This window comes from Tamandua tetradactyla, chromosome 3 (assembly GCF_023851605.1).
Source record: "Tamandua tetradactyla isolate mTamTet1 chromosome 3, mTamTet1.pri, whole genome shotgun sequence".
Lineage (NCBI taxonomy): Eukaryota > Metazoa > Chordata > Mammalia > Pilosa > Myrmecophagidae > Tamandua > Tamandua tetradactyla.
Window position 1 is genome coordinate 102,524,584 of NC_135329.1, and position 22,149 is coordinate 102,546,732.

General features: G+C 39.6%; 1 protein-coding gene across 10 annotated transcripts in view; it reads right to left on the reverse strand.

Moving 5' to 3' along the window:
* NCKAP5 (NCK associated protein 5) overlaps positions 1-22,149 on the reverse strand; it is a 1,072,936-nt gene that overhangs the window by 755,665 nt on the left and 295,122 nt on the right. Inside the window, exon 1 of one of the 10 annotated variants that reach the window (XM_077153596.1) lies at positions 6,279-6,498. The exons of the other annotated variants lie outside the window; for them this stretch is intronic. The gene's annotated coding sequence lies outside the window, so the exon portion shown is untranslated. Of the gene's footprint in view, positions 1-6,278; positions 6,499-22,149 lie in introns of those variants that run through there. 10 annotated transcript variants of the gene reach the window in all.

A 22,149-nucleotide genomic window follows, 5' to 3' on the forward strand; every position in this document is an offset into this window, starting at 1 on the left:
CAGATAGTCTGTCTTTTGACAAGGTGATTCTTCAGTTTGCAATTAGCAACTGATGAAGTGCTAAGTGTGTTACCTTTGGGGGAAAAATCGCTAGTTATTTAAAACACTAATCTCACTTTATTTCTATACTGCCTTTCACTGATATGTGCCCTTTCTGTCCCATCCCATGAGGAGGGCATGCATTTTATAGAAAGCAAATGAAAAAAAAAATGTCCAAATAAACCAGCTACAATTCTAGAAACCTTGGCATGGATTTTTGTTTTAAATGTATGGTTTCATCTCTCTATCTCTCTAAGCCCAACTCTGCAAGGAAAATCATTATCCTCCCTCCTACACGGGACACGACATCCAGGGGTGAAATTCTCCGTGGCAACATAAGGCATGCCTTTAAGAGATGAGCCTGGCCCTGACTCCATGAGATAAAAAACTTCTTTCTGACCACAAGGGGGGAAAGAAATGTAACAAAACAAGGTATCAGTAATTAAGAGAGTTCACAGAGAGCAGAGAGGCTATTCTGGAGTCTATTCTTAGGCAAGCTTCAACAAGATATTGCTATTTGCCATGGTTCGCCAACCCCCAAACAAAACTATTCCTGTAAACTCTAAAGAACACCTAAGGCTCTACCCAAGATGCTACAAAAGTTTCAGGCACTAAGATTACTTTCCAGAAACCTACAACATCAAGATGATTTCTAGGCCAGATGAATTCTGAAACCCAGAGAAGCCAGCGTCTCCAAGAACCTCAACTAGTTTCATCCTCCTACCCCATAATATTGCAACCCTTTCCAACATGAAAAAGTTAAATGGGCATAGCCCAAATACCCGTTTCAGTGTGCTAGCTGCCGGAATGCAAACACCAGAGATGGATTGGCTTTCAACAAAAGGGGATTTATTTAGTTAACATATAGTTCTTCAGAGGAAAGGCAGCTAACTTTCAACTGAGGTTCTTTCTTACATGGGAAGGCACACCATGATGTCTGCTTGCCTTTTTTCCAGGCCTCTGGGTTCTAACAACTTTCTCCAGGGTGATTCCTTTCTGCATCTCCAAAGACCTGGGCTGAGCTGCAAGTGCCGAGATGAAGTATGCTGAGCTGCTTGGGCTGTGCTATGTTGAGCTCTCTCATTTAAACACTAGCCAATTAAATCAAACATCATTAATTGTGGCAGGCATGCCTCCTAGCTGACTGCAGATGTAATCAGCAACAGTTGAGGTTCACATGCCATGGGCTCATGTCCACAGCAATAGAACTAGGTATCTTCACCTGGCCAAGTTGACACCTGAATCTAACTACCACAACCCCTAATGATTGGGAGAAAGATCAAAGATGAAGGAGGAGTTATAACAGAGGAGATAGGATATAACAATATAATGACTGATGAATCATTATATTAATATTTTTTCTAGTCTCCAGTGTCTTGGAGCAGCTAGAAGGAAAAACATAAAATTGTGGAACTATAAGCCATTACAAACTCTGAAATTTATTCTATAGCTACTTGTTACAATTTACTTGAATCTATGGTTTCAGAAGTATATCCATCACCCATTGCTAACAGTGGTCTGCTTATTTTATTTCTCTGGTATGAGAAATTCAGCTCCCAGCTCCATACCCTATATGCTGTTTCTTCACTGAACACCTCAAAATAAATGCTTCTTGGTCAGCAAATTTTTAAGTTTCTTAATTATACTAGCTGACACTGATATGAAGGATGGTTTTAGTTATGCAGAAGAGAAGGTATTTGAGAATTACATGAGATCATAATAATAACAAGTTATGGACAATTATCTGGAGTTGATAAGCTATTTTTTTTGTAACTTGGAGGTAACTGTCTTACTGTTTAAATTGAGAATAACACATTCCAGCCATCATTTTAGGAATGGCTTGCTCTCTACATCTTGAAAAATGTTTAAAGAACTCATTTACCCACAAAAGTTTTTTCCTCCATCTGAACTAAGTTTCACTAAAAGAAATCATTGAATTTCAAACATTAGAAGTCTCAGCTTTCTTTTTTTCCTCCTCCCTAATTCCTCAAATATTTATTAAGACTTTATTATGAATTAAGTTGGGTCATATGAAATTACCAAAATTCAATTGTTTTTGACCTAGAAAAACAACTATGCATATGCTTTGAGAGGATATGAGGAAGGGAGAGGGAGACAAGAAGCTATAATCCCTGTGGTCAAAGATCTTTACAATCTAGTGGACAAGCCCAGACAGAGGTAATGAATGACCCAGAACAATAGATCTTAAGAACTTTCACTTGAGTGACATAAAATAGTAACTATAGGAAAAGTTCAGAGATGGTGACAATCCCTTCTGCTAGAGTAGATGGGGATTTCTTCATGGAAGAATGGAATGAATCTGGACGTTAAAAGTATGTTTGGGAAAAGAGAAGGCATTCTTACACCGAAGAATCCCATTTCACATGCCTTATTTCACCATTCATTTTCTTCCCTATCTCACATCCCCAGAGGTACTACTACTTCCAGACTGCCCAAGGCACATTGGTAAAGTGTCTTACTTAGATACTGTTCCATGTCACTTGTTTCATCCAAACCACTCTATGTATTCACGGGTCTTTCCAATCAGACTTATAGTATTCATTTATGGGCTTTATTTACCATTGTCAATTCCATTAACCTCCATCTACCTCTGAATGCACTTAAGACCACTGAATCTAATATAAGCATCCTCAAATTCAACAACCACATGTATTTGCCCCCTGGAAGAAGCATTCATTAGAGTCTCTCTGTACAACTGTAAAAATGTTATAATGTGACAATATAAGAGATGACCAACTGGGTCAGACTCAGAACCTCTCTCTGACTTGTCACTCTGGCAGCAGGCAGAAGTTCTCAATTTTTTCTGTATCCACAAAATGGATGGATATGGCTCACTCCCCTCACTAATAATAACTCCTGTTGGCAGTTCTTCTAAAGGGGGTGGGGCGAGTCTCTCTTTCCTGGAGTAATACAGCAGATGCTCCAGTGGGAAGGGGTGTTTATAATACAAAAAATGAGCTCCAGTGATTTTAATATTTTTATCCCTCCCATCCTCAGGTACATACCATTGAAAATTATTGCCTTATAGTACATGTGCTCCTTCTCATCATCATGCACAGCGAGTGTCATGCTAGCTTCCCTTAATAACCTATTAGCAATCTATCCCTAAGAATTAACCTGAATAATTTTAAATAATTTAAAGTGCTCTATATTTCACAACCCTACTGTCTAAATGCCCTTCCAAGACTTACCAACCATTAGGTGGCTTAGCATCCTGATCACACTTAACCTCACTAGACCATAATGATCTCTTCACCTGTATGAGTCCCTCACTGTGGCCTCCTTCCTGCCTTTTTTGCCTTTGCATTTCCAGCACCTGGGACAGAGCCTGGAACACTGTGTTAGGTTGGACCATGTGAAATTGCCATGTTTGCCACTCAAACATTGCTGCATATTAGAAATAGGGCCAAACAAAGCATTCATTGAGCTGTGTGAGATTCAAAGTTTAGTTTAATGGATCTCCAATGATGCCTAGATTTCTGATGTTGGCTAAGGCAAACTGAGAAAAGATATGACTGGTCAGATGGCCTCTCTAGAAAATCGCTCTAGAGTCATGGTTTGAGGTAGTCTGGGAATATGGCAGCTGCCCTGTCACAGATGGAATGCATGGTGGAATGGTGGTCATCAGACAGGGATGCTGCTTGAGGCAACACCACAAGGAGAGCTCATGAAGAGAGGTTCATGACCAAGCCCCAAACCAAGGTAGGATGGCAGCAGGGTCACTTTCCAGTAGGGTCACTCTGCTGGGCATTACTGAGTAGCAAACCTGGATAATAAAATTCAATTACAGCTTATCAGAAGACCTGAGTCACTCTCAAATGTAAAGCTGTGTGTGCATTTGTGTAAGCTCTGAGAAAACACAATCTGTTTCCTTAGGACCATCTGATACTGTATATTGCACTAGCCTGGTTACTGCTGCAGCCCCTGCCCCTAAAATGATGTGAACCAAAAAATGATCATCGTGTGAAATAAAAAAATGATTTTGCTCCGTGATTTGTGAAGTCACACGTATTCAAAGATTTACAACCTACTTATAAAAAAAGGCTAGAAGGAAACATATCCAAATTTGGTGGTATTACAGATAAAACGTTTTTCTCTTTGGGCTTCTTGGTACTTTTCCCAGATTTCTACTAGGGACTCATACGGCTTTTTAAAAAATATTTATGAAGTATAAATATCCAACATGAAATCTGCACAGTCCTGAACACTTCCATGGAGTTTGACTACCCAAACATTTAGAAATGTTTCCTTTTTTTCTTTCTGCCTTCCCCGACATTGACCGTGAAGGTCTGTCTGATGGTTTATCTGTTAGGAGCTCCTTTGAGGAATTTTCCCAACTCTTAGCAATCACCTTTCTCTGATAATGTCTTCCTCACCCACAAGGTTGGACCTATGCCATCCATATTTCAACAGTGCAACATTGCTTCATGACCTAGTCAGTTGGGCCAGGAAAGGAGGGATCCTTATTTTGGGGATTTGAATTTGTGATGGAGATTATAGGTGATTTGGGATGTATTCTTGAACTGAAGTGACAAATCTTGGGCTGTGTAGCAGCTACCTTCTGTGATGGGCAAGACACAGAAAATTGTCCTGTGGAAAACGGTGAAAGCCAGCAGCAGAGAGAAAATGGGCAGGAGACGAGACATGGACAGCTATATCTATCCTTGTTTCAAGCTGCTTAGATATGTGCAATTACCCCAAAAAGCTTAAACCACCAGTCCTGTGGATGCTGCTCAGTTGGTTTCCATTAACTGAATCAAGATACCTCCCTGTTTTCCTTTTTTCACTTTCTATTTTCTTTCTTAGTAATAAATAATTCATTCCAAGATTCAAACAGGTGACTTTTAGAATATAACAGCAAGGGTCCTATCTATCTATTGATCGATCTATCAATCTATTGTCTATCTATCCCTTAAGTTGTATTTGGAGACTTGTTTAGAAATGCTTCTAATATTATCAATTTCTGTTCACTTATTTTATCCATCTATGCCGTTGGCAAAACACAAAATCTGCATTTCCTTTGTTCTTGGTGGCTCTGAAGAACGAAGTTACACAATATGATGCCTGTATCACCACTTCCTTATATACCCAAACCATCCTACCAGTGCCAACACCACAAACCCACACATTGCAAAGTATATTCTAATGGTCACAAGAAATACCGGCTAGAAATTGAGATAAACTCAAAGCAAATGAAGCTCTACCTCTCCGTGACTCCTGCCACACCCATGTTATAGAAACCCATACAGACAATATTTTGCTGCAAGTGGTTAATAAATGGACAGTTCAATATCTGGCAAAGATGGCTCATCAGTCCTATTGGGCTGGATTTAGAAGAGATGAGAAGACACATAACAAAGAAGAGCGAAAGTTTAGAACATTTCCAAAGACACGCAAGCACATAAGGACAAAAAAGTAAATACCAAAACATTTCTTGCTAAAAATCTTTTGATACAGATGGGTATCTTCTCTCCTGTGGTGAGTAATTAAAAAAAAAAAAGTATCCTCCCCAAAATAACCCTTAAGCACATCTTTTTTTCAAAAGCAGCTTATTTTGAGCACACATCCTTCTCTGCCTCTCCCCTCTTAACAATCTAAAATATCATGTCAACTCTCCCTTTCACCACTGTCTTTCCACCAAACAAAACAAGAAGGAGAGAGAAATTTTAAGTACTTGTACATGGTAAATTCAAACCCTGTTATCTGGAGCCTGGGCTTTTGGGGGAATTTCATTTTGCTTCCCTTGGAAGAAATGAGGAGCTAATGATAGCATGGCGGAGGGATTTCCCAGGCATTGGGAAAATGGGAGCTTGCAATGAACAGAAAAGAGACCACGTGTTAGAAGAGGTAGCCTGATACCCTCCCCTTTTCCTGCTCCATACAGTAGCAGCCCCTGGCTAGTGTGGTTCACCTTAGTCCCCTCTTCTCCCAACTCCCTGGAAGTGCCTTGTCTTATTCCCAGATGAAGAGCCAGGGCTCCCCTCTTCCTTGGATCCTCCCCCACTTCTTCCATGAAGTGCACTCAATAAAATATATTCCACCATGGGAGAAGGTGAACAGCTCAGCTTCCTAATGAGAAAAGACAGTTTTTCAAAATCTTATCTTTCTCTAACACTGCAAGTCATTGCTGTTAGCTTGTCGTTCTTGTTTCTTTGCTTACAATATATTTACTTGCTTATAGCAGAAACTCTTCTCTCTCCCACTCCCAAACTACTCACAGTTGTACAGGCATCTGGGGATCTTCTTGGGAGAACTGCTCAAGTTATACAAAGAAATGAGGTGTCCAGAGTTGCCTGCTGCCTTTATATCTTAAGTATTTCTTGAATCAGTTCACTTTTTCCTACCTCCTCCATATTATTTTGCTACATTTTACCCTCAACTCCTGGTTGGTCTACAGAACTATCCTCCTCTCCCTATTCTTCCTTCCCAGCTGGCCCACCTCCTAGCTGTTCTCAGCAACCACAGTGAGCTTTAAAAGAAAACAAAAGGAAACTTTCTATTTTAAAATACTTTTAGACTCACAAGAAGTTGCAAAAATAGAACAGAGTGTCCCTTCATCCTTCACCCAGCTTTCCCAATAATAACATTTTGCATAACCATAGTACATTATCTAGACAAGGAATCAGATGTTGGCACAATACTATTATTTAAATTCTGACTGGACTTTTAAAAAGCAAACCTCATCATGTCAACCCTCCCACTTCTTCTAAAAAACATTAATGTTTCCCCATCCCTCTTAGAATAAGGACAGTAATCCTTAACCTGGTCCATCATCTGCTTTGGCCAGGACAGTCCTGCTTTCCCCCAGTTATTTGGAAAATCCATCCATCCCATTTAGCATTCTGGCAGTCGCAAAGTGCGGTGAGTTATATGATAAATTGGTCACTCCACCTATGAGCTCTCTATGGGCGTTCTCCATCTCTCCCTTCATTTTGACCACTCACTTCTTCTCTTCTCCCTGAGCTCCTATGAGGCAGCCCTTCTTTTAGATTCCCTGCATGTGCAATGTTTCCTTCACATACTCTCTTGCCTGGAACACCCCTCCTTTGCCTGGTTAGTTCCTGCTTGTCTTAGCTCACTCACTGTTTCCCCAGACTGATGTCCTCATGACACCTTGAACTGCTCCTTTTAATTGCTTACCACAGTTGTCATTTCATATTGGCATCTATAAATAGTGAATAAGCTCTAAGAAGGTAGGGGGCATAATTGTGTTTGCACAATGTTGTATCCTCAGAACCAGCATGGTGCTTGCTATGCACAGTAGACAATAAATTGAGAGTTATTGACCGAATGGACCAAAGCTCAGCTGACAGATTCATAATAACAAAAACCAAGTGGTTAACAGCTTCAAGAGAAAGAAACAGAAGAAAACACCTGGCACCTTTTCCATAGATGTTGCCTCTGGGGCTTGTATAGAGCCTGGCATATGATGATTTAAGAACCTGACTTTGGAGTCAGCCGACCCAAGCTTGAAACTTGGTACCAATAAACTGAGGAACTTTAGGCCAGGAATTTTTCTTATCCAACCCTAATTTTTTTTCATTTGCGAATAACAGTAGTAGCAATCCTGGTCATGTTATCACCTACCTTATAAGATTTTTGTAAGGGTTAAATGAGAAAATAGACAGTGCATCATTATTAGGTGAGTGTTAATTCTCGTTATTTGACTAAGTTGTTTCAAACACATGCGTTTCCCCATGTCCAGGATGATTTTCTCGTTTCATAAAGAACATATAGAGAAGTTTCCTGCTTTTTGACCTGGAGACTGAGTAGAAGCCACAGCACCTGCTCCTCCTGCAGGCCTCCCTGTCTCAAACCCGCAACGCACCATTGAAGTGACATGTGACATCCTTGCTGCCTGCCTTGGCTCCTCTTTTTCTCTCACACCCCACATCATGTGTCTGCTTTCTCTTCCAAATAGACTCAGAATCCAGCCCCTCCCACTACCTCCATTGCAATCACTCAGCTCCAACTGAATTGTGGCCACAACCTCCAGCCTGGCCTTCCTGCTTCTGCCCTTACCCTTCAGATTATTCTCTGCAGATCAGGGAGTGACCCTGTTAAACTGTAAGTCACATCGTGTCATGTGCATGCTTAAAATACTCCAAAGGCTGCCCAAGCCCCATGGAGTAAAAAACAATGTCCTTTGAGGGTGGCTGACAGGGCTTTGCAGCCAGCTTCCTCTCTCATATACCCTCTGGCTCACCTCCTACCTCCTTCAGATGGTCCCTCAGAGATGAGCCTTCACTGACCACCCTACATCCTTAAATCTCAAACCCAGCACTTGTTGAACCACCCCCCTCCTGCTTTTATCTCTCCGAAGGACTCATCACCTTTCACATATTTTACTTAATTTTCTTTATAGTCTGTTTCACGGACTAGAATGTAAGCTCTATGAGGGCAGGGTCTAGTGTCTGTTCTGTGCCTGCTGTTTTCCAGCATCTAGTACAGGGCCTGGCATATATTAGGTACTCAGCAAGTATATCTTGAATTAATACGTGAATGAATGAGGCATCAGGATCACAGGGCCAGAGGTGTCCCACAGACACAATTTAGTTCCTAGGCACAGATTACAGCAAACTTGGTCCAGAGTTTCTCAGGTAAAGGCAGCAGAGGAAGGAAAGGATCAGCCAGGGTGTACCAAAGTAAAATAGGATTTATAGCCTCCTGAGCAGGCTAAATCAGACTTGGTGGTGACACTGGTATCATCTTGGTAGAGGAATGGCCAGCCTCACTCCTTTGAGGGGTATGGGCTCAATGTGCTAAGCCTGCTAGCCACTGACTGGACTTTTTATGGACTGCCTAAACCCGGGAGATGTCTACTTGAGAAGACACGCCAGAAATCCTTCTGACTTGGGGGCCAAAATGAGGTAGTTTTTGTATTAGCCAAATTAATTTCCCATTGTCACTCTGAATGAAATTTTCAGAAGAACATATGCTGAGAAACTGTTGCAGCACCCTTTGTCCAGATGCTGGTGAAACAGAAGCCAAAAAGGAACATTTAAAGTTGGCTGCCTCCCTTCTGATTCCACAGCGTTTTGCCCAACAAGCTAACTTGTCTTGTTTTAGAAGCTAAGGGCGCCGCCTAGGCTCTGGGTGGAGGGACACTGAAAAGAACTTTGGGTGGTGTCAAGTAGACTTGGCCTGAGCAGTAGACACTGAATTTTCAGTTACAATGTGGTTCTTTGCAAAGTCAAGGGGAGAGAACTTTGATAAGAAAACCGAGAGCACTGGTATTGAGATCTAATAAAAATAGTTCTGCAGATCTAAAGCCTGAATTATTTGCTACTGTTACCAAAAGGCATGAAGTACTTGGGGAATAATCCAGGAAGCTGGATTATTATGAACTATCTAAGAGAGCTGGTATTTTCGGTTTTTCAGGCTAGAAGTCATCTTACAGACCTCTGGTCCTGGTTTCCCGCATCAATCTCTTCCCTGGACTTTTGAGCATAGTTCCTTTGAGAAGTTGGCCAGATGGGGAAACATCAGGGCACTTGCTGAGATCGTTCTCACATCTCAATGACTTCTCAGTCCTTCGGCTCACAGTGTACACTTTCACAGACTCCCCGGCCGTCCCAGTGACCTCGGTTCCCTTTTTGATTCTAGGCCACATACTCCCCTATGTTCTCATTACATACCAGGAAAAATTAAGCAACCAAGTCCCCAGTAGTATTGGCCTGAGGAGTTCTGAGCAGTTGGTCTGATACGCCAAGTAATAGATAAGAAAGTTCTACAGAGGACCGTTGAATTGTCCCAGATTACCCAGTTTATTAATGATGGAAGCAATTCCACATCCAAGACTTTCTGATTCCTGCAAAGCCTGAAGTTAGGTAAAACAAACTAACATCTACTTTTTGCCATTTTTCATGCAAGACTGTAATTTCTCAAATATTCAGACATTACAGCTATGGAGGGAAACATGTCCCAAAATCTTAGAAAATGATCCTTTGTTGAAAGAGTTCCAAAGTATGTCAGGCAGGCAATCAGAAGCCCTAAAAGGCTATTTTAAATTGCTGCCATCATTAACTAGATATATTCTAATGAGTTTTTATACACTGTCATCATCTTAGCTGAAAACTAAAGCAATTTTGGAGTGGTTAACATGGGGTGGAGTAAAATATTTACAGTTCTTACTATTTGTACTTCAAAGAATAATTGTTTGAGGCCTTTATATCAAATAAAATATTAAAATTTAATAGCTCATTGACCTTTATGTTTATAACTTCTAAAAGGGTGGATAAGTAAAAATAGATATTTTATTCGAATGAAATCATAATATTTTTGGAGCTTAAATTTTCTCTGTCTCAGTTTGGTAATTGCCTGATATTTACATGAGTGATTATGAGGCTATCCTAAACTGTTGCCCATTGCCCTAAAGATGATGCTTATAGCCTGGCTGGGATAATTGTATTCTCCTATTAAATATCACTCCTTCAGGGCCAGTTATTGTTGAGTATAAATGTGCCACTTTATATGCAAATAAAAATGTACTGAAATTTGAATAAAAATGCCACATATATCTACTGACAGATCATCTCATTATGATTCATATTAACAGGCAGAACTTCTCAAGATCTAAAATGTTAATATCCTACACAACAAGAGAAAATTCTTTCCTTGAATTTTTGTTTGCAAAATATTGATATCCAAAAGTCTCCTTGGCGATATGAGAGCGGACTCTCAGAGATGAATCCAGACCTGGCACCATGGGATCAACAATTACATTGTGACCAAATGGGAGAAAAGAAGTATAATTAATAAAGTATCAGTGGCAGAGAGAGTTCAAATACAGTCGAGAATCTACTCCGGAGGTTGAGCTAAAGCAAACTTCAGGTAGAACTTGCTACTTTATCATAACCTGCCATCCCCCCAACAGGACCTTTCCAGCCAGTCCTAAAGAACACCTAGGGCAATTTAGAAGATTCCACAAGGGTTCTAGGCACTAGAGTAACTTGCCAGAAACCTACAACCACCATATTGGTCCCTGATCCAGATAACTCCTGAAACCTAGCCCAGCCTCTCCAGAGCATCAGATAGTTCCCTCTTCCTACCCCATACTAGTGACAGACCCTTCCAATCTAAAAAATTTAGAATTGTCATAGCCCAAACAACCCCAATGAGAGCTATGGAAAGATCAAAGGTGATGGTGGAATTATACATAAAAGATAGGACTTAACAAATGAATATGAATGCTGAATCATTAAACTGGTATTTCTTTTAGTTGCCAGTATTTTAGAGCAGCTAGAAGTAAAAACCTAAAATTGTGAAATTGTAACCCATGTCAAAGTCTGAAATATGTTCTACAACTAATTGTGGTGCGGTGCTTGGAAATTTATGGCTTTTTTGTATATATGTTATTGTTCACAAAAAAAAAGGAAAAAAAAGTCAATTGTGATAATAAAAAAGGATTTAAACCCTCTAGCCTCCTATATTCTGGAGTAGCTAGAAAGAAAAATATGAGAAGATTGTATGGTAGCCCATGACAAACTCTGGGATCTATCCTGTAACAAGTTTTTGAAGGGTGCTTTGAAAATTATTGCTTTTTTATTTCTTTGCTTTGTATATATGTTATACTATACAATAAAAAAGTTTTTAAAATATTGATATCCAAGCTGGAAATATTTTCTTTCCTCATTAATTACAACAGATTTCGAGTTTGCAGTCTGAATTTTATTTTGAGTCAAAAGATTTTACAGTGTTGGGATTGCTTATTGGCAAAATTTTTTTTTTTTTTTTGGTTTTAACTCATCTTGGGTTCTTTTCATATATACCTGGAAAATGCTCCCACAAACCTGGAGAAATCAACTTCCCAGATACTTTACTGCAAATGATACCTTGGAATCCAGTCTTGCTAAGAAACCTACTTAGAGATTCAATCTGGCAAAGCAGAGAGCTTCCACAACCTTATGTGTGGTGTCTAATCACCTTGCTTCACATATTTCCATTTTCTTTTCTATAACCTATCTTCTTTGAATTAGATCTTTGCGCAGAAGTACCCTAGTGAAAACCAGGATCTCGCTTCTCACGTGCGAGGAGAAAACTTGGACTTTGTGTTTGTATTAACCACCTCTCATGGGACTGTGCCACAACTATTCAAATAAAAGCACATTCTGCATATTTGATCGATGTTCCTATCGAGTTAACAACAGAAGGTAAAGAGTGCATATTTAACAGAAGAACAACATAAATTATCTATTTGCCATTTTCACTACTTTTCCTACAGCTTTGCTGTCCCTGCCTAGAGCTGTTAGGAGCACCCTGGAGCATGCTCAGTGGCATGAAGACTGAGCGCTGTCTCTCTGGCCAATGCATCTAACTCCATCACAGGTAAGGATTCTATCACTGAATGGGAGAGAAGGAGGACAAGCTCCTAAGTGGGGACATCCTAGGACTATGTCACCAAATCAAGAAAGAGCTGTTCCTTGGGGATTTAATTGGTACATTGAAATGTGGAGAAAACCCTACACCCTACAAGGTGGAAAGTAAGTCATCCAAGAGTCAAAACTAAACATTTGAGAGCTACCTCAAAATTTATGATAGGAGGTCTGGATGTTATACCTTCTGATTAGGACTTAGGGGTGGTAGGCGATGGCAGAAAGTCTTAACTTGCCTTGTGTTGAAACAGGTGGGCAGACCTTTAAAATATTTTCTATGGACTCAGAAAGCCATTCTCATTGTCAACATTCCCACTTCTCAAGCAATTCAATGACTGTTAGTTGGACAGCAGGAAAATGCCACGGAACCGAGATTCCTGCTCAACTTGAAAAGCAGTGAGAAGTGGATAACTGGTATTCTGAGGTATATTTGCATTAATTCTTGAAAGCCAAGTACATGCATTTGATTAAGGTCTGTTCATCCCTGCTAGGTTTTAACTTCCTTAAGGGCAAGACCCATGTCTGATTTTTCATATCACTACTTCATTCTTGCCCAGAACAGTCCTGATCACCTAACAGGCCCTCAAAAACGTTTAATGTGTATATGGACAGATGGCTGAATAATGAATGAATGAATGAACACTTTTCCAGCCCTAGATTTGATCCTATTCCTTGTAAATTTTTCCAAAAATATAGTCCTCTAACATTTTTTCCTGTTAATGATACATACACACACACACACACACACACACACACACACAGTGTGACTAAAGTAATGTTAGACCTTTCTTTTGTACCTTTTAAATAGAATAAATTCTTATATGCCCATAATCACTTAGATGTTCTGCTTGAATGCAAAGAAATGGACTGTCAGTCCTAAAAATTAGAACAGTTTCTTTAATGCAAATTAAACCAATTTAATTAACATTTTAATTTAACAGGACATAGCTAAGATCATCCTCAAAATAATGAATTTAAGTAAAGGTCTTCATGGTTAGAGAGGGAAGAAATAGGCTTGCATAGAGCTTTTTGTACTTACCCCCCTGAAATTCAGAGCCTAGGGGATGAATCAATGGAGAGTTTTGTACCTCAAATATGACCTCTTTTATCAGCCTCCTTGTTTTTAATAGGGGCCCCCTAATTCCATATCCTAAAATAAAGTTTGAGTTTATTTATTGTGCAAATCTGATCATGTCATTTCTTTGCTTTAAACACCTCAGTAGTTCCCCATCGATTTGAAAGCAACATTTTTGGTCATTACCTTGGCATAAAAGGCCTAACTTGAACTGTGCCCTATTCCACTGGCCTTTCCCACCTCTTGTTGCTTTTAGCTACATGCTCTGACAAGGCCAAAGAGCTAAAAACCACCTGACTGGACCCCATGTATTCATTCACACCTTTGTATCTTTGCTTTATGCCATTTCCTTTGTCTGGAATTCCCTCCCCACCTTTCTTCACCTTGCTGATACTTTCTCTCTTTAAGACTTATCAAGTCTCCACTAGGAGACATTTGGATTAAGTGTCCCTCTGCTGCGGTCCAATATAAGCCCAAACACAGCTCCATCTCAGTACTGGCTGCATGACACTGAAAGCAACTATTTGTCATCTGTTTAGGTCTGCTTTCTATTTTAGATTCTAAATAGCTCCATTATACTAACTATTTCTTAGTCATCTTTATACTTCTGGCATCCATTTGGAAATCAGAGTCAATACCAAACTAATCAGCATGTGTTGAACCAAAAAACTGAGGATGTAACATTATCTTTCTCTTGTACCCATCCACACCACCCGGCCTCTCAATATCCTGCTTTGGTCTGAGAGTTTCCTTGAAATTATCTCCTTTTCTGATAGGAATTGCTCAACAAAGCTACTAAAATCCTTCAAAATTACAGGGCAGCAAACCTCTTTATAAATGGCTGGTAACAGAAGTTAGCTTGTTAACAGTGACCTATTAATAAATAATATTATATTGGGAGACCCAGGTGGGAAACCCTTCCCAGGCAGGAGTTAGCTCCATGTGCTAACATTTGCAATAAATCCTTCTTTAAATTGCAAGGAATGTTTGAGTTAAAGCATCTTAGTTATGTTGAATAGTAGCTAAACTTGACTTATTTGCATATTTGGAGTACTTTGCTTTTTTTACTTTTATTTTTATTTAGGAATGCAAGCAGGTTTTTTAAATTAAAAAAAAATTTTATAAAAGCATTTCTCTTTTTCAATCTTGTATGTCAACTTATTGCCTGGAGAGACTTTCTTATACTTGTTATAAACTCAGAAAAATAGGATTTATAATAGAAGTGCTGACATTCCTTTAGCAATAGTGGTGTTAGCAGGTACCTCAGTATTATCAGTAGATTGTCTCTACCAGTCTCCAATTACCAGATCATGCAGTGACTTAATCAGTGCTCTCCAAAGCACAAAAACAGGTCATCTTTTTTTGTCCTTTGTGCATTTTTCACCTCTTAGAACTGTCCCCCTTCAATCTTTCTCTGTGCCACCTACCCCCACATCTGTCTCACCCTCTACCCCTAGTCTTTAAAATTTCTTCTGGGCTTAGTTTTGTTATTGCACCGAAATCTTATGTATAATTATGTGACGTTGCTATGGAGATTTTTTGTGATTTGTCATGAGGAAAATCGATTGTATTTGAGATAATTCTCCACACTAATGACTCAGGAATCAATTTTTCCCCTTTATTTTCTCTGGGATTGTAATCAACTGCATATATTTGAATATATATAAGCAAAATTCATTTTATAAATAACATAACCAGAAAAGTTATTGAATTCACTACTAAGGTGAAGCACTTTCATACAGCCAGTTCAATTTCTCAAGATTCAAAAAGAACTTCTATCTAATAAGGTACTTTTTTTGAATACCAACTGAACTCTCACCTGTGCCCTTCAGACGAAATTCAAAAGTTCTTCTTCAATCACAATTCTTAAACTTCTTCACTTGGAAGATGTAATTTTGGAGAATGTACTAAACTATTGTGCAGAATGGAGGACAGGTACAACAACCTTATTAAAAACATGTAGCCATCCTTCTATGGCATGGACTTTTTGAAAGTGGGGCTATGGGTGAAACTGATTATTTGACATTAGTCAAAGGCAATTCAGAGTATAAAGAGTGTGAAGTGAACAACAGAACTCAAAGTCTACCACTCAAAATGCTCATGATATTATTTCTCTCTTGCCTGACTTCCCCATTGCCAGCCGAGGCTGAAGAAAAACTGAGATATTTCCCTGATTTTCAGTAAACAACTCCCACAGATCACCTTTTTGGCCCCCAGATTAGAAAGCTGATTTCAGGATCATGACTGATTTGGGGGGAGAAACATTTCTCAAGTTGGGTGTAGGTGAACAGCATGGCACTGAATTCAGCAGTTTGCCACCAGGAAAGACTATCTACAGAAGTTAGAGAAACCAAATCTTAAATCAAAGGCAAAACAACTCTAGAAAAAATGCCTAGGCAACACTTTGCCTGAAAATACAACCAAGTTACCAATTTCCAAAATAATCAATTTCTAGAATAACCAATTTCTAGAATAACCAATTCTAGAAAGAGTGTATAGTTGTTGCTCAGGGATAATTTGATACCCTGGGAATCTAGAGAGAAACACAAATAGGAATGGAGATAAATAAGATGAAGAGCTGGAGGGTGGAGAGAGCTGAGGGGGTTGAGTGGGATGCTCCTGACCAGAGAGATCACAGTCAAGGCTGGTGTCCTCTTTTCAAAGGTAGAGCTGAAAGTATATTTGGTACAAATCAAGCTGATTACAAACCCTTGAAAGAATGAGGTGTAGAGTAGAAAGAATAGAAAAGAGTGAGAGGGAGATGGGGTGGATAAATAGAATGAAAGTACATTGTTCCCATCTGGACCCAAGGAAGGGTCTAGAAGATGCCTTCATAAATGAGTTTGGCAAAGAGAAGGATTGGATGTCAGGGCTCCTGGAGGAATTTCAGGCAGATGGTAAAGGACTCCTATTCAGTCCAGGACTGAGCAAGGCTGCATAGTGTTGCAGGCAGCCCCTGTTTGTTAAAGCCACTTCCTGTTGCAGCTGGCAGACTCCTGTTTACTTGGGCCATTCCCTGTTGAAAAATCTCCCAGGCCCCAAGAATGGTCAATAGGCAGGATAAGAGAAGTCCCTGTGAAGCCCCCTCCTCCCTAACCACTCATCTGCTTCTGCAAACCCAGCTTCACACCCTTCCTGATTGAAACCAGCCAATCGTTTACCTTGTTTTTAACATGTCATCCTGTCTATAAAAACTGATTTTAACCTTTTGTTCGGGCCTTGGACTTTCAGAGGCTATTCAGCTGAGCCCTATGGACATAGACAACAAAACCTACTTCCTGAAACTTCGGTGGAGGCTCTGGTTTGTTCTGTTTCATAGTTCCTGGTTTTGTGCAACAATAGCATAGACTGTGATGTCCTGATGGTAATACAGGGGAGTATATCCCTCCCAGAGCCTGAGAATTGTCTGCACAGGGCATGCAGGTTAGTGCCTGAAGAGTACCAGAGTAGGTGATGGCCCTTGAGGGGTTGTCTCTAGGCCCCCATTGTTTAGTGGGTGGGTGTGTGGGGGGGTGAGGGTCATTAGAAAACAATGGAAGATCATTCAAGGAAGAAAACTTTTGTAAGTATGTAAATGTAAAATAAAACAGTCACAAAAGGCTGGTGACTAGAAGATCAGGGCAAAAGGAATTAGAGTCAGAGGAGACTCAGTCTCAAAAGTGGAACCAATTAAAGGGGTTGAGAATGGTCAAATGGAAGGAAAAAACACCAGCACAGAGGAAGGATTCATTATGCTCTCACAAATGATAAGGGTGTGTAAGGAAGGAATGATCACCCCTGGTAGGAGGCCGGCACCTACTCTGCCGACTGGAGACCTCTCACTGAGGTCTTGAAAGGGAGTCGCAGGCTCTGATCACATGTCTGACCAGGAGGTGGGACCTTTTCTTGGAGCATGTATTTAACTTGACAGGGAGTGCATCACCGATCATAGAACCGATTATGCCCTGCTTTTAATTAAGTCGGCCAATAATAAAAGCAGAGACATTTGCAGTGAGCTCTCTGGAAGCTTTGAAATTCTGCATGGAAAACTGAAAAAGTCTGAAGAATTTAAGGCCCTCCATAGTCATGTCTATTTGAACAACTGCTGGAAGTAAAAGGAGGATAACTTGGGAAGTAAGCAGCTGGATGCTTAGAAGGAAACAAAAGGGTTTCGCTTTCTCTATCAATATTCCTCAAATTGAACTGCAGAGATAGACTCTTAGGGATTTCCTCAGTATCCACAGGGATATTTTCATGGCGCCACAAACTCTCAAAGAAAATCTTTAAATTTTTTGCCTCATTTCAACAGCATAAAATATTTCATCACATCTCGAAGATCTTGATGAACAACTTCTAACTGAAACCTTCTCTGCTGTTTCAGTGACTTCTTTGCACTTTTGTTGATGATGGCTTTTTGCAACTAATAGAAACAGAACAGAGGTGGACTTAATGGATAAATGACTTATGCCTGCCACAAATAAAGGCGAAAATGACCTAACCATGCATTAAACCAACAGACATTTTGCAGCTTGAAAGGTGAAAATTGGAAAGACAATTGGGTCATCATCCATCAGAATACTCACAGTGCAGCCAAACTCAAAAGAACCAACTCCTCACAGAAAAGATCATTAAAGACCACATTCAGATTGTAAGTCTAGCAAATGTTTTAGCAATACAGCACCTTTTGTCCTATTAAATCTGGGTCATAGATATGAGTTGTATTGGTTTTATAGTTTTGAATTTGTAGGTTTATTTTGGTTCGTAGTTAAATAAGAGCTATACATGTAAGGAGTGTGTGGAAGGTAGAACAAATAATCAAGGAATAGCGGGAAGCATACATCTGTGAAAAAGTGTCAAAAAAGTCCAGAGTAAGCCATGGCTTAGGAAATCTGATGAAATCTGCAAAGTGTTAGGTTAAGGCTCTGTTAAGAGCCAGAGGAGAACAAGGATAGGATTGACTTATTGCTTGAAGCAGATGATGTAATGCTAATAGATGTTAGGAAGAAAGCAGCAGAACCATTCAACTCCTGTATCATTTCTACCTTTTCCATCAAGGCATATGATCTCCATGTTGAAAAGAAGAGGAAAACATGAAGCCCAAGGCAAGTGAAGAGATCACCCCAGGGAGATCAGCAAGTTGTTTTGCATAATTTCAAGTCTCAGCAATAAATTGCACTCTGGGGTAATGAAAGGACTTCAGATGTGACTGTGGGAGCTTTGTTGGCAATCCTTGGAAAATACTGATGAATCTGAGAGGGGCCCATATTGAAAGCAGGAAAATGTGGTGTTGTTTTTAAATGATATTTCAATTAAAAAAAATTCAAAATGAAAGGAAAAGCTGTCAATTGTTTTCAGTCTGATCTCTTCCCCCTCCCCCCATGAAAACATTCTCCAATGCAATGTTATGAAAGACGGTGTTAGGCCACTTAGAATAGAAAAATGGTCACTGGGCGTTACAGGGGCTCCTTTTGTATAAGCCCCATTCATAGCTTTTTGGATAACAGCAATAAGACTGAGAGGCAAAGTGACTAGATTTCCACTGGGTATTTAATGAAATAGTTCTTGATGACTAAGAAACAAGATGTAGAAGCAGGAACTAGATGATCATTTAGTTGGGTGAAATTGCAGAGGCATGCTATTATGCTCTCTGCCTAACAACTGCCCTGAAATGGTTCAACTGAGCATTAAGAAATGCCTGGGCTTAGAGTTAGAAACCTGAGGTTGAGTAACTACTTTCCCACTGATGAATTTAGGGGACCACAAACTACAGTCCAGCAGGTGAGATACTGTACACTGCTTATATTTTAGAAATAAAGTTTTACTGGTACACAGCCACAGCTTGTTGACTTATTGTCTATAGCTGCTTTTGAACTATAACAGCAAAATTAAATAGTTGCAAAAGACCATATGGCTCACAAAACCAAAATATTTACTATTTGGGACTTAATAAAAAAAGCTTTTCAAGTCCTTGACTAGGCTCATAAACTAGGCTATGATGTGTTAACCTCTCTGATATACTCATTTAAATCATCTATAGTAAAAGAAACTTACAACTACAGCAAAGTACTTCAGGAGACATCTAATGAAATAATGTGTGGGAAAGCTCTTTATGGATTGTAATGTGCTATATACACAAAGGCATGTCTTATTATGATTGCTCAGCTTGTTCAAAGATTATAATGGTGCCTTTTACATTAGAGGCATACCTGTCTCCAGTCCATAGGAGGCCTTTACAAATACTGGATGGACTTTTGGATGGATGGATAGGTGGATGGATGGATGGATGAATGGATGGATGGATGGATGGATGGATGGATGGATGGATGGATGGATGGATGGATGGTTGGATGCATGGGTGGATGGGTGGATGGGTGGATGGGTGGATGGGTAGGTGGATGGGTGGGTGGATGGATAGGTTGATAAATGATACTAGTCAGTATACCTTACTTAGCACTGATCTTTTACCAGGGACACATAGTTTTTTAGATACATTACCTCATTTAATCCTTGTAACAGACTTGGAGCATTATTTACATTTTACTGCTAGGAAAAGAAATGATATTCAAACAATAAAAAATACAGCAGCAGCAACAACTAATATTTATCAAGTGCTTATTATGTACTAGCCAATGTGCTAGGTATTAATAAAATATTATTTCATTTAGTCATTTCAACTCCCTCGTGAAGTAGGCGCTGTCATCATCATCATCATCATCATCATCACCACATCCTTCTCCTCCTCATCACCACCGTCATCATCATCACATCATCATCGTCATTCTCATCATCATCATCACCGTCATCATCATCACATCATCATCCTCCTCCTCATCATCATCATCCTCCTCATCATCATCATCACATCATCATCATCATCTTCATCACCATCATCATTCCACCTCTAACGCTGAGGAAACTGAGGCCCAGGGAAGTTAACTGACTTCCCAGAGTCATACATCTGATTCATAAGTGGCAGAGTCAGACTTCAAAACCTTGTCTCTCAAACTCTGAGCTTCTAACCCTCATTTTGGGGCAAAGAATTTGCATTAATAACATGAAGTCTATTAGGAATCAATGTGAAGTCTTAATAGAAAAAAACAAAAATTAATGGTCTAAATTATCCTGACCTAATAGCAGTTGCTATGAAAGTATGTATTTAGAAACTTCTTGTCTGCACTAATTTTAAACCTATACAAAAGTTGCAAAAACAGTACAGAGTTCCCTTTATAAACCTCAACCAGCTTCCCCGATGTTTATAAACCTCAACCAGCTTCCCCAACGTTAACATCTTATGTAGGCATAGTACAACGATAAGAACCAGGAAATTAACACTAGTAGAATACTATTAATTAAACTAAAGCTCTTACTCGAATTTCCACAGCTTTTCCACTAGTATTCTTTTTTGCCCTGTGCCAGGATCATATCCAGGATCCCACTTTGCATTTCTCCTTTGTCTCTTCCTGTCTGTACTAGCTCCTCAGGCTTGCTTTGTCATTGGTATTCTTGACACTTTGAAGAATATTGGTTATTTTGTCAAACGGCTCTCAAGTTGGGTTTGCCTGTTTTTGTCTCATGATTCAACTGAGTTTACACATTTTTTCAAGAATATCACAGAAATTACATTGTACCTTAGTGCATCATATAAGGAAGTTCATGCTATCAATATGCCTCAATAATCATTTTAACTAACTGTAATCTCAGCATGTAGCCTAGCTATAAACACACACACACAACCTTATGATATTTCCAACTATGCTAAGAAACAGTTGAGAACTGCAGGCAAAAGCAGTATCATGTTTACCTATCTCTCTAATGGTTAGATTATTGGGATAAGAACTGGGCTGAAGAAGTGTGCATCCCAAATTTAGTTCCCACACTTCACTAGATCCCCAATAGCAGGAACCAACCTGCCCCGATAGAAACTGACACTTAGTGACACTTAGCACGCATATATCTAAACCTGAAGAGAGGCGGCCTGCTGGGGCCACTTGATCTCCCACACTCCAATCCTGGTCACCAGCCCCATCTAAGAGTCAGACTATTGGATGGCGGGCACAAGGAAGAGGGTTTGTTCAGAATCCATCATTACACTTGGCCAATTAAAACAAAACACCTTGCTTCTATATTAACATCAAAATACCTAAGTCCCATGAAGGCAAGGGAAGTTTACTTTTTCACATTTTGCTCAGCTAGTAGTCAACTTCAAAATTACAACAAATACAAAGAGGACTTGCTATTGAACACACTAAAGATCCATCACTGCTCACACCGGCATAATCAAGGAGGCTACAAGGAGAACTTCTTTTTATCTAGTGTTCTGATTTCCACATATTTCCTGGATTTTAACATCCATTCTCTCATTTTGCTTGTTAGATTTATGATGTCTGAATACTATGGCTTCATTCAATTTGAAATGTGTTCACTCTACAGTTCAGTTACCATGAGAAAAAAAAAAGCCTTTAATAATTAAAGCAGCAAAGGTATGTCCTGCTGGCACTGAAATACCCTCGTAGGATGTTAGCCATCAATATTTCTACAGAAAATGTCGTCTTCACAAAATGCTCTTATTATTTCAGCTATAGATATTTTTCTGCTAGCACACAATTAAACCACATAATAAAAGAGTAGGGGGAAATGTGTCTTCTTAAAAACCGAAAACTT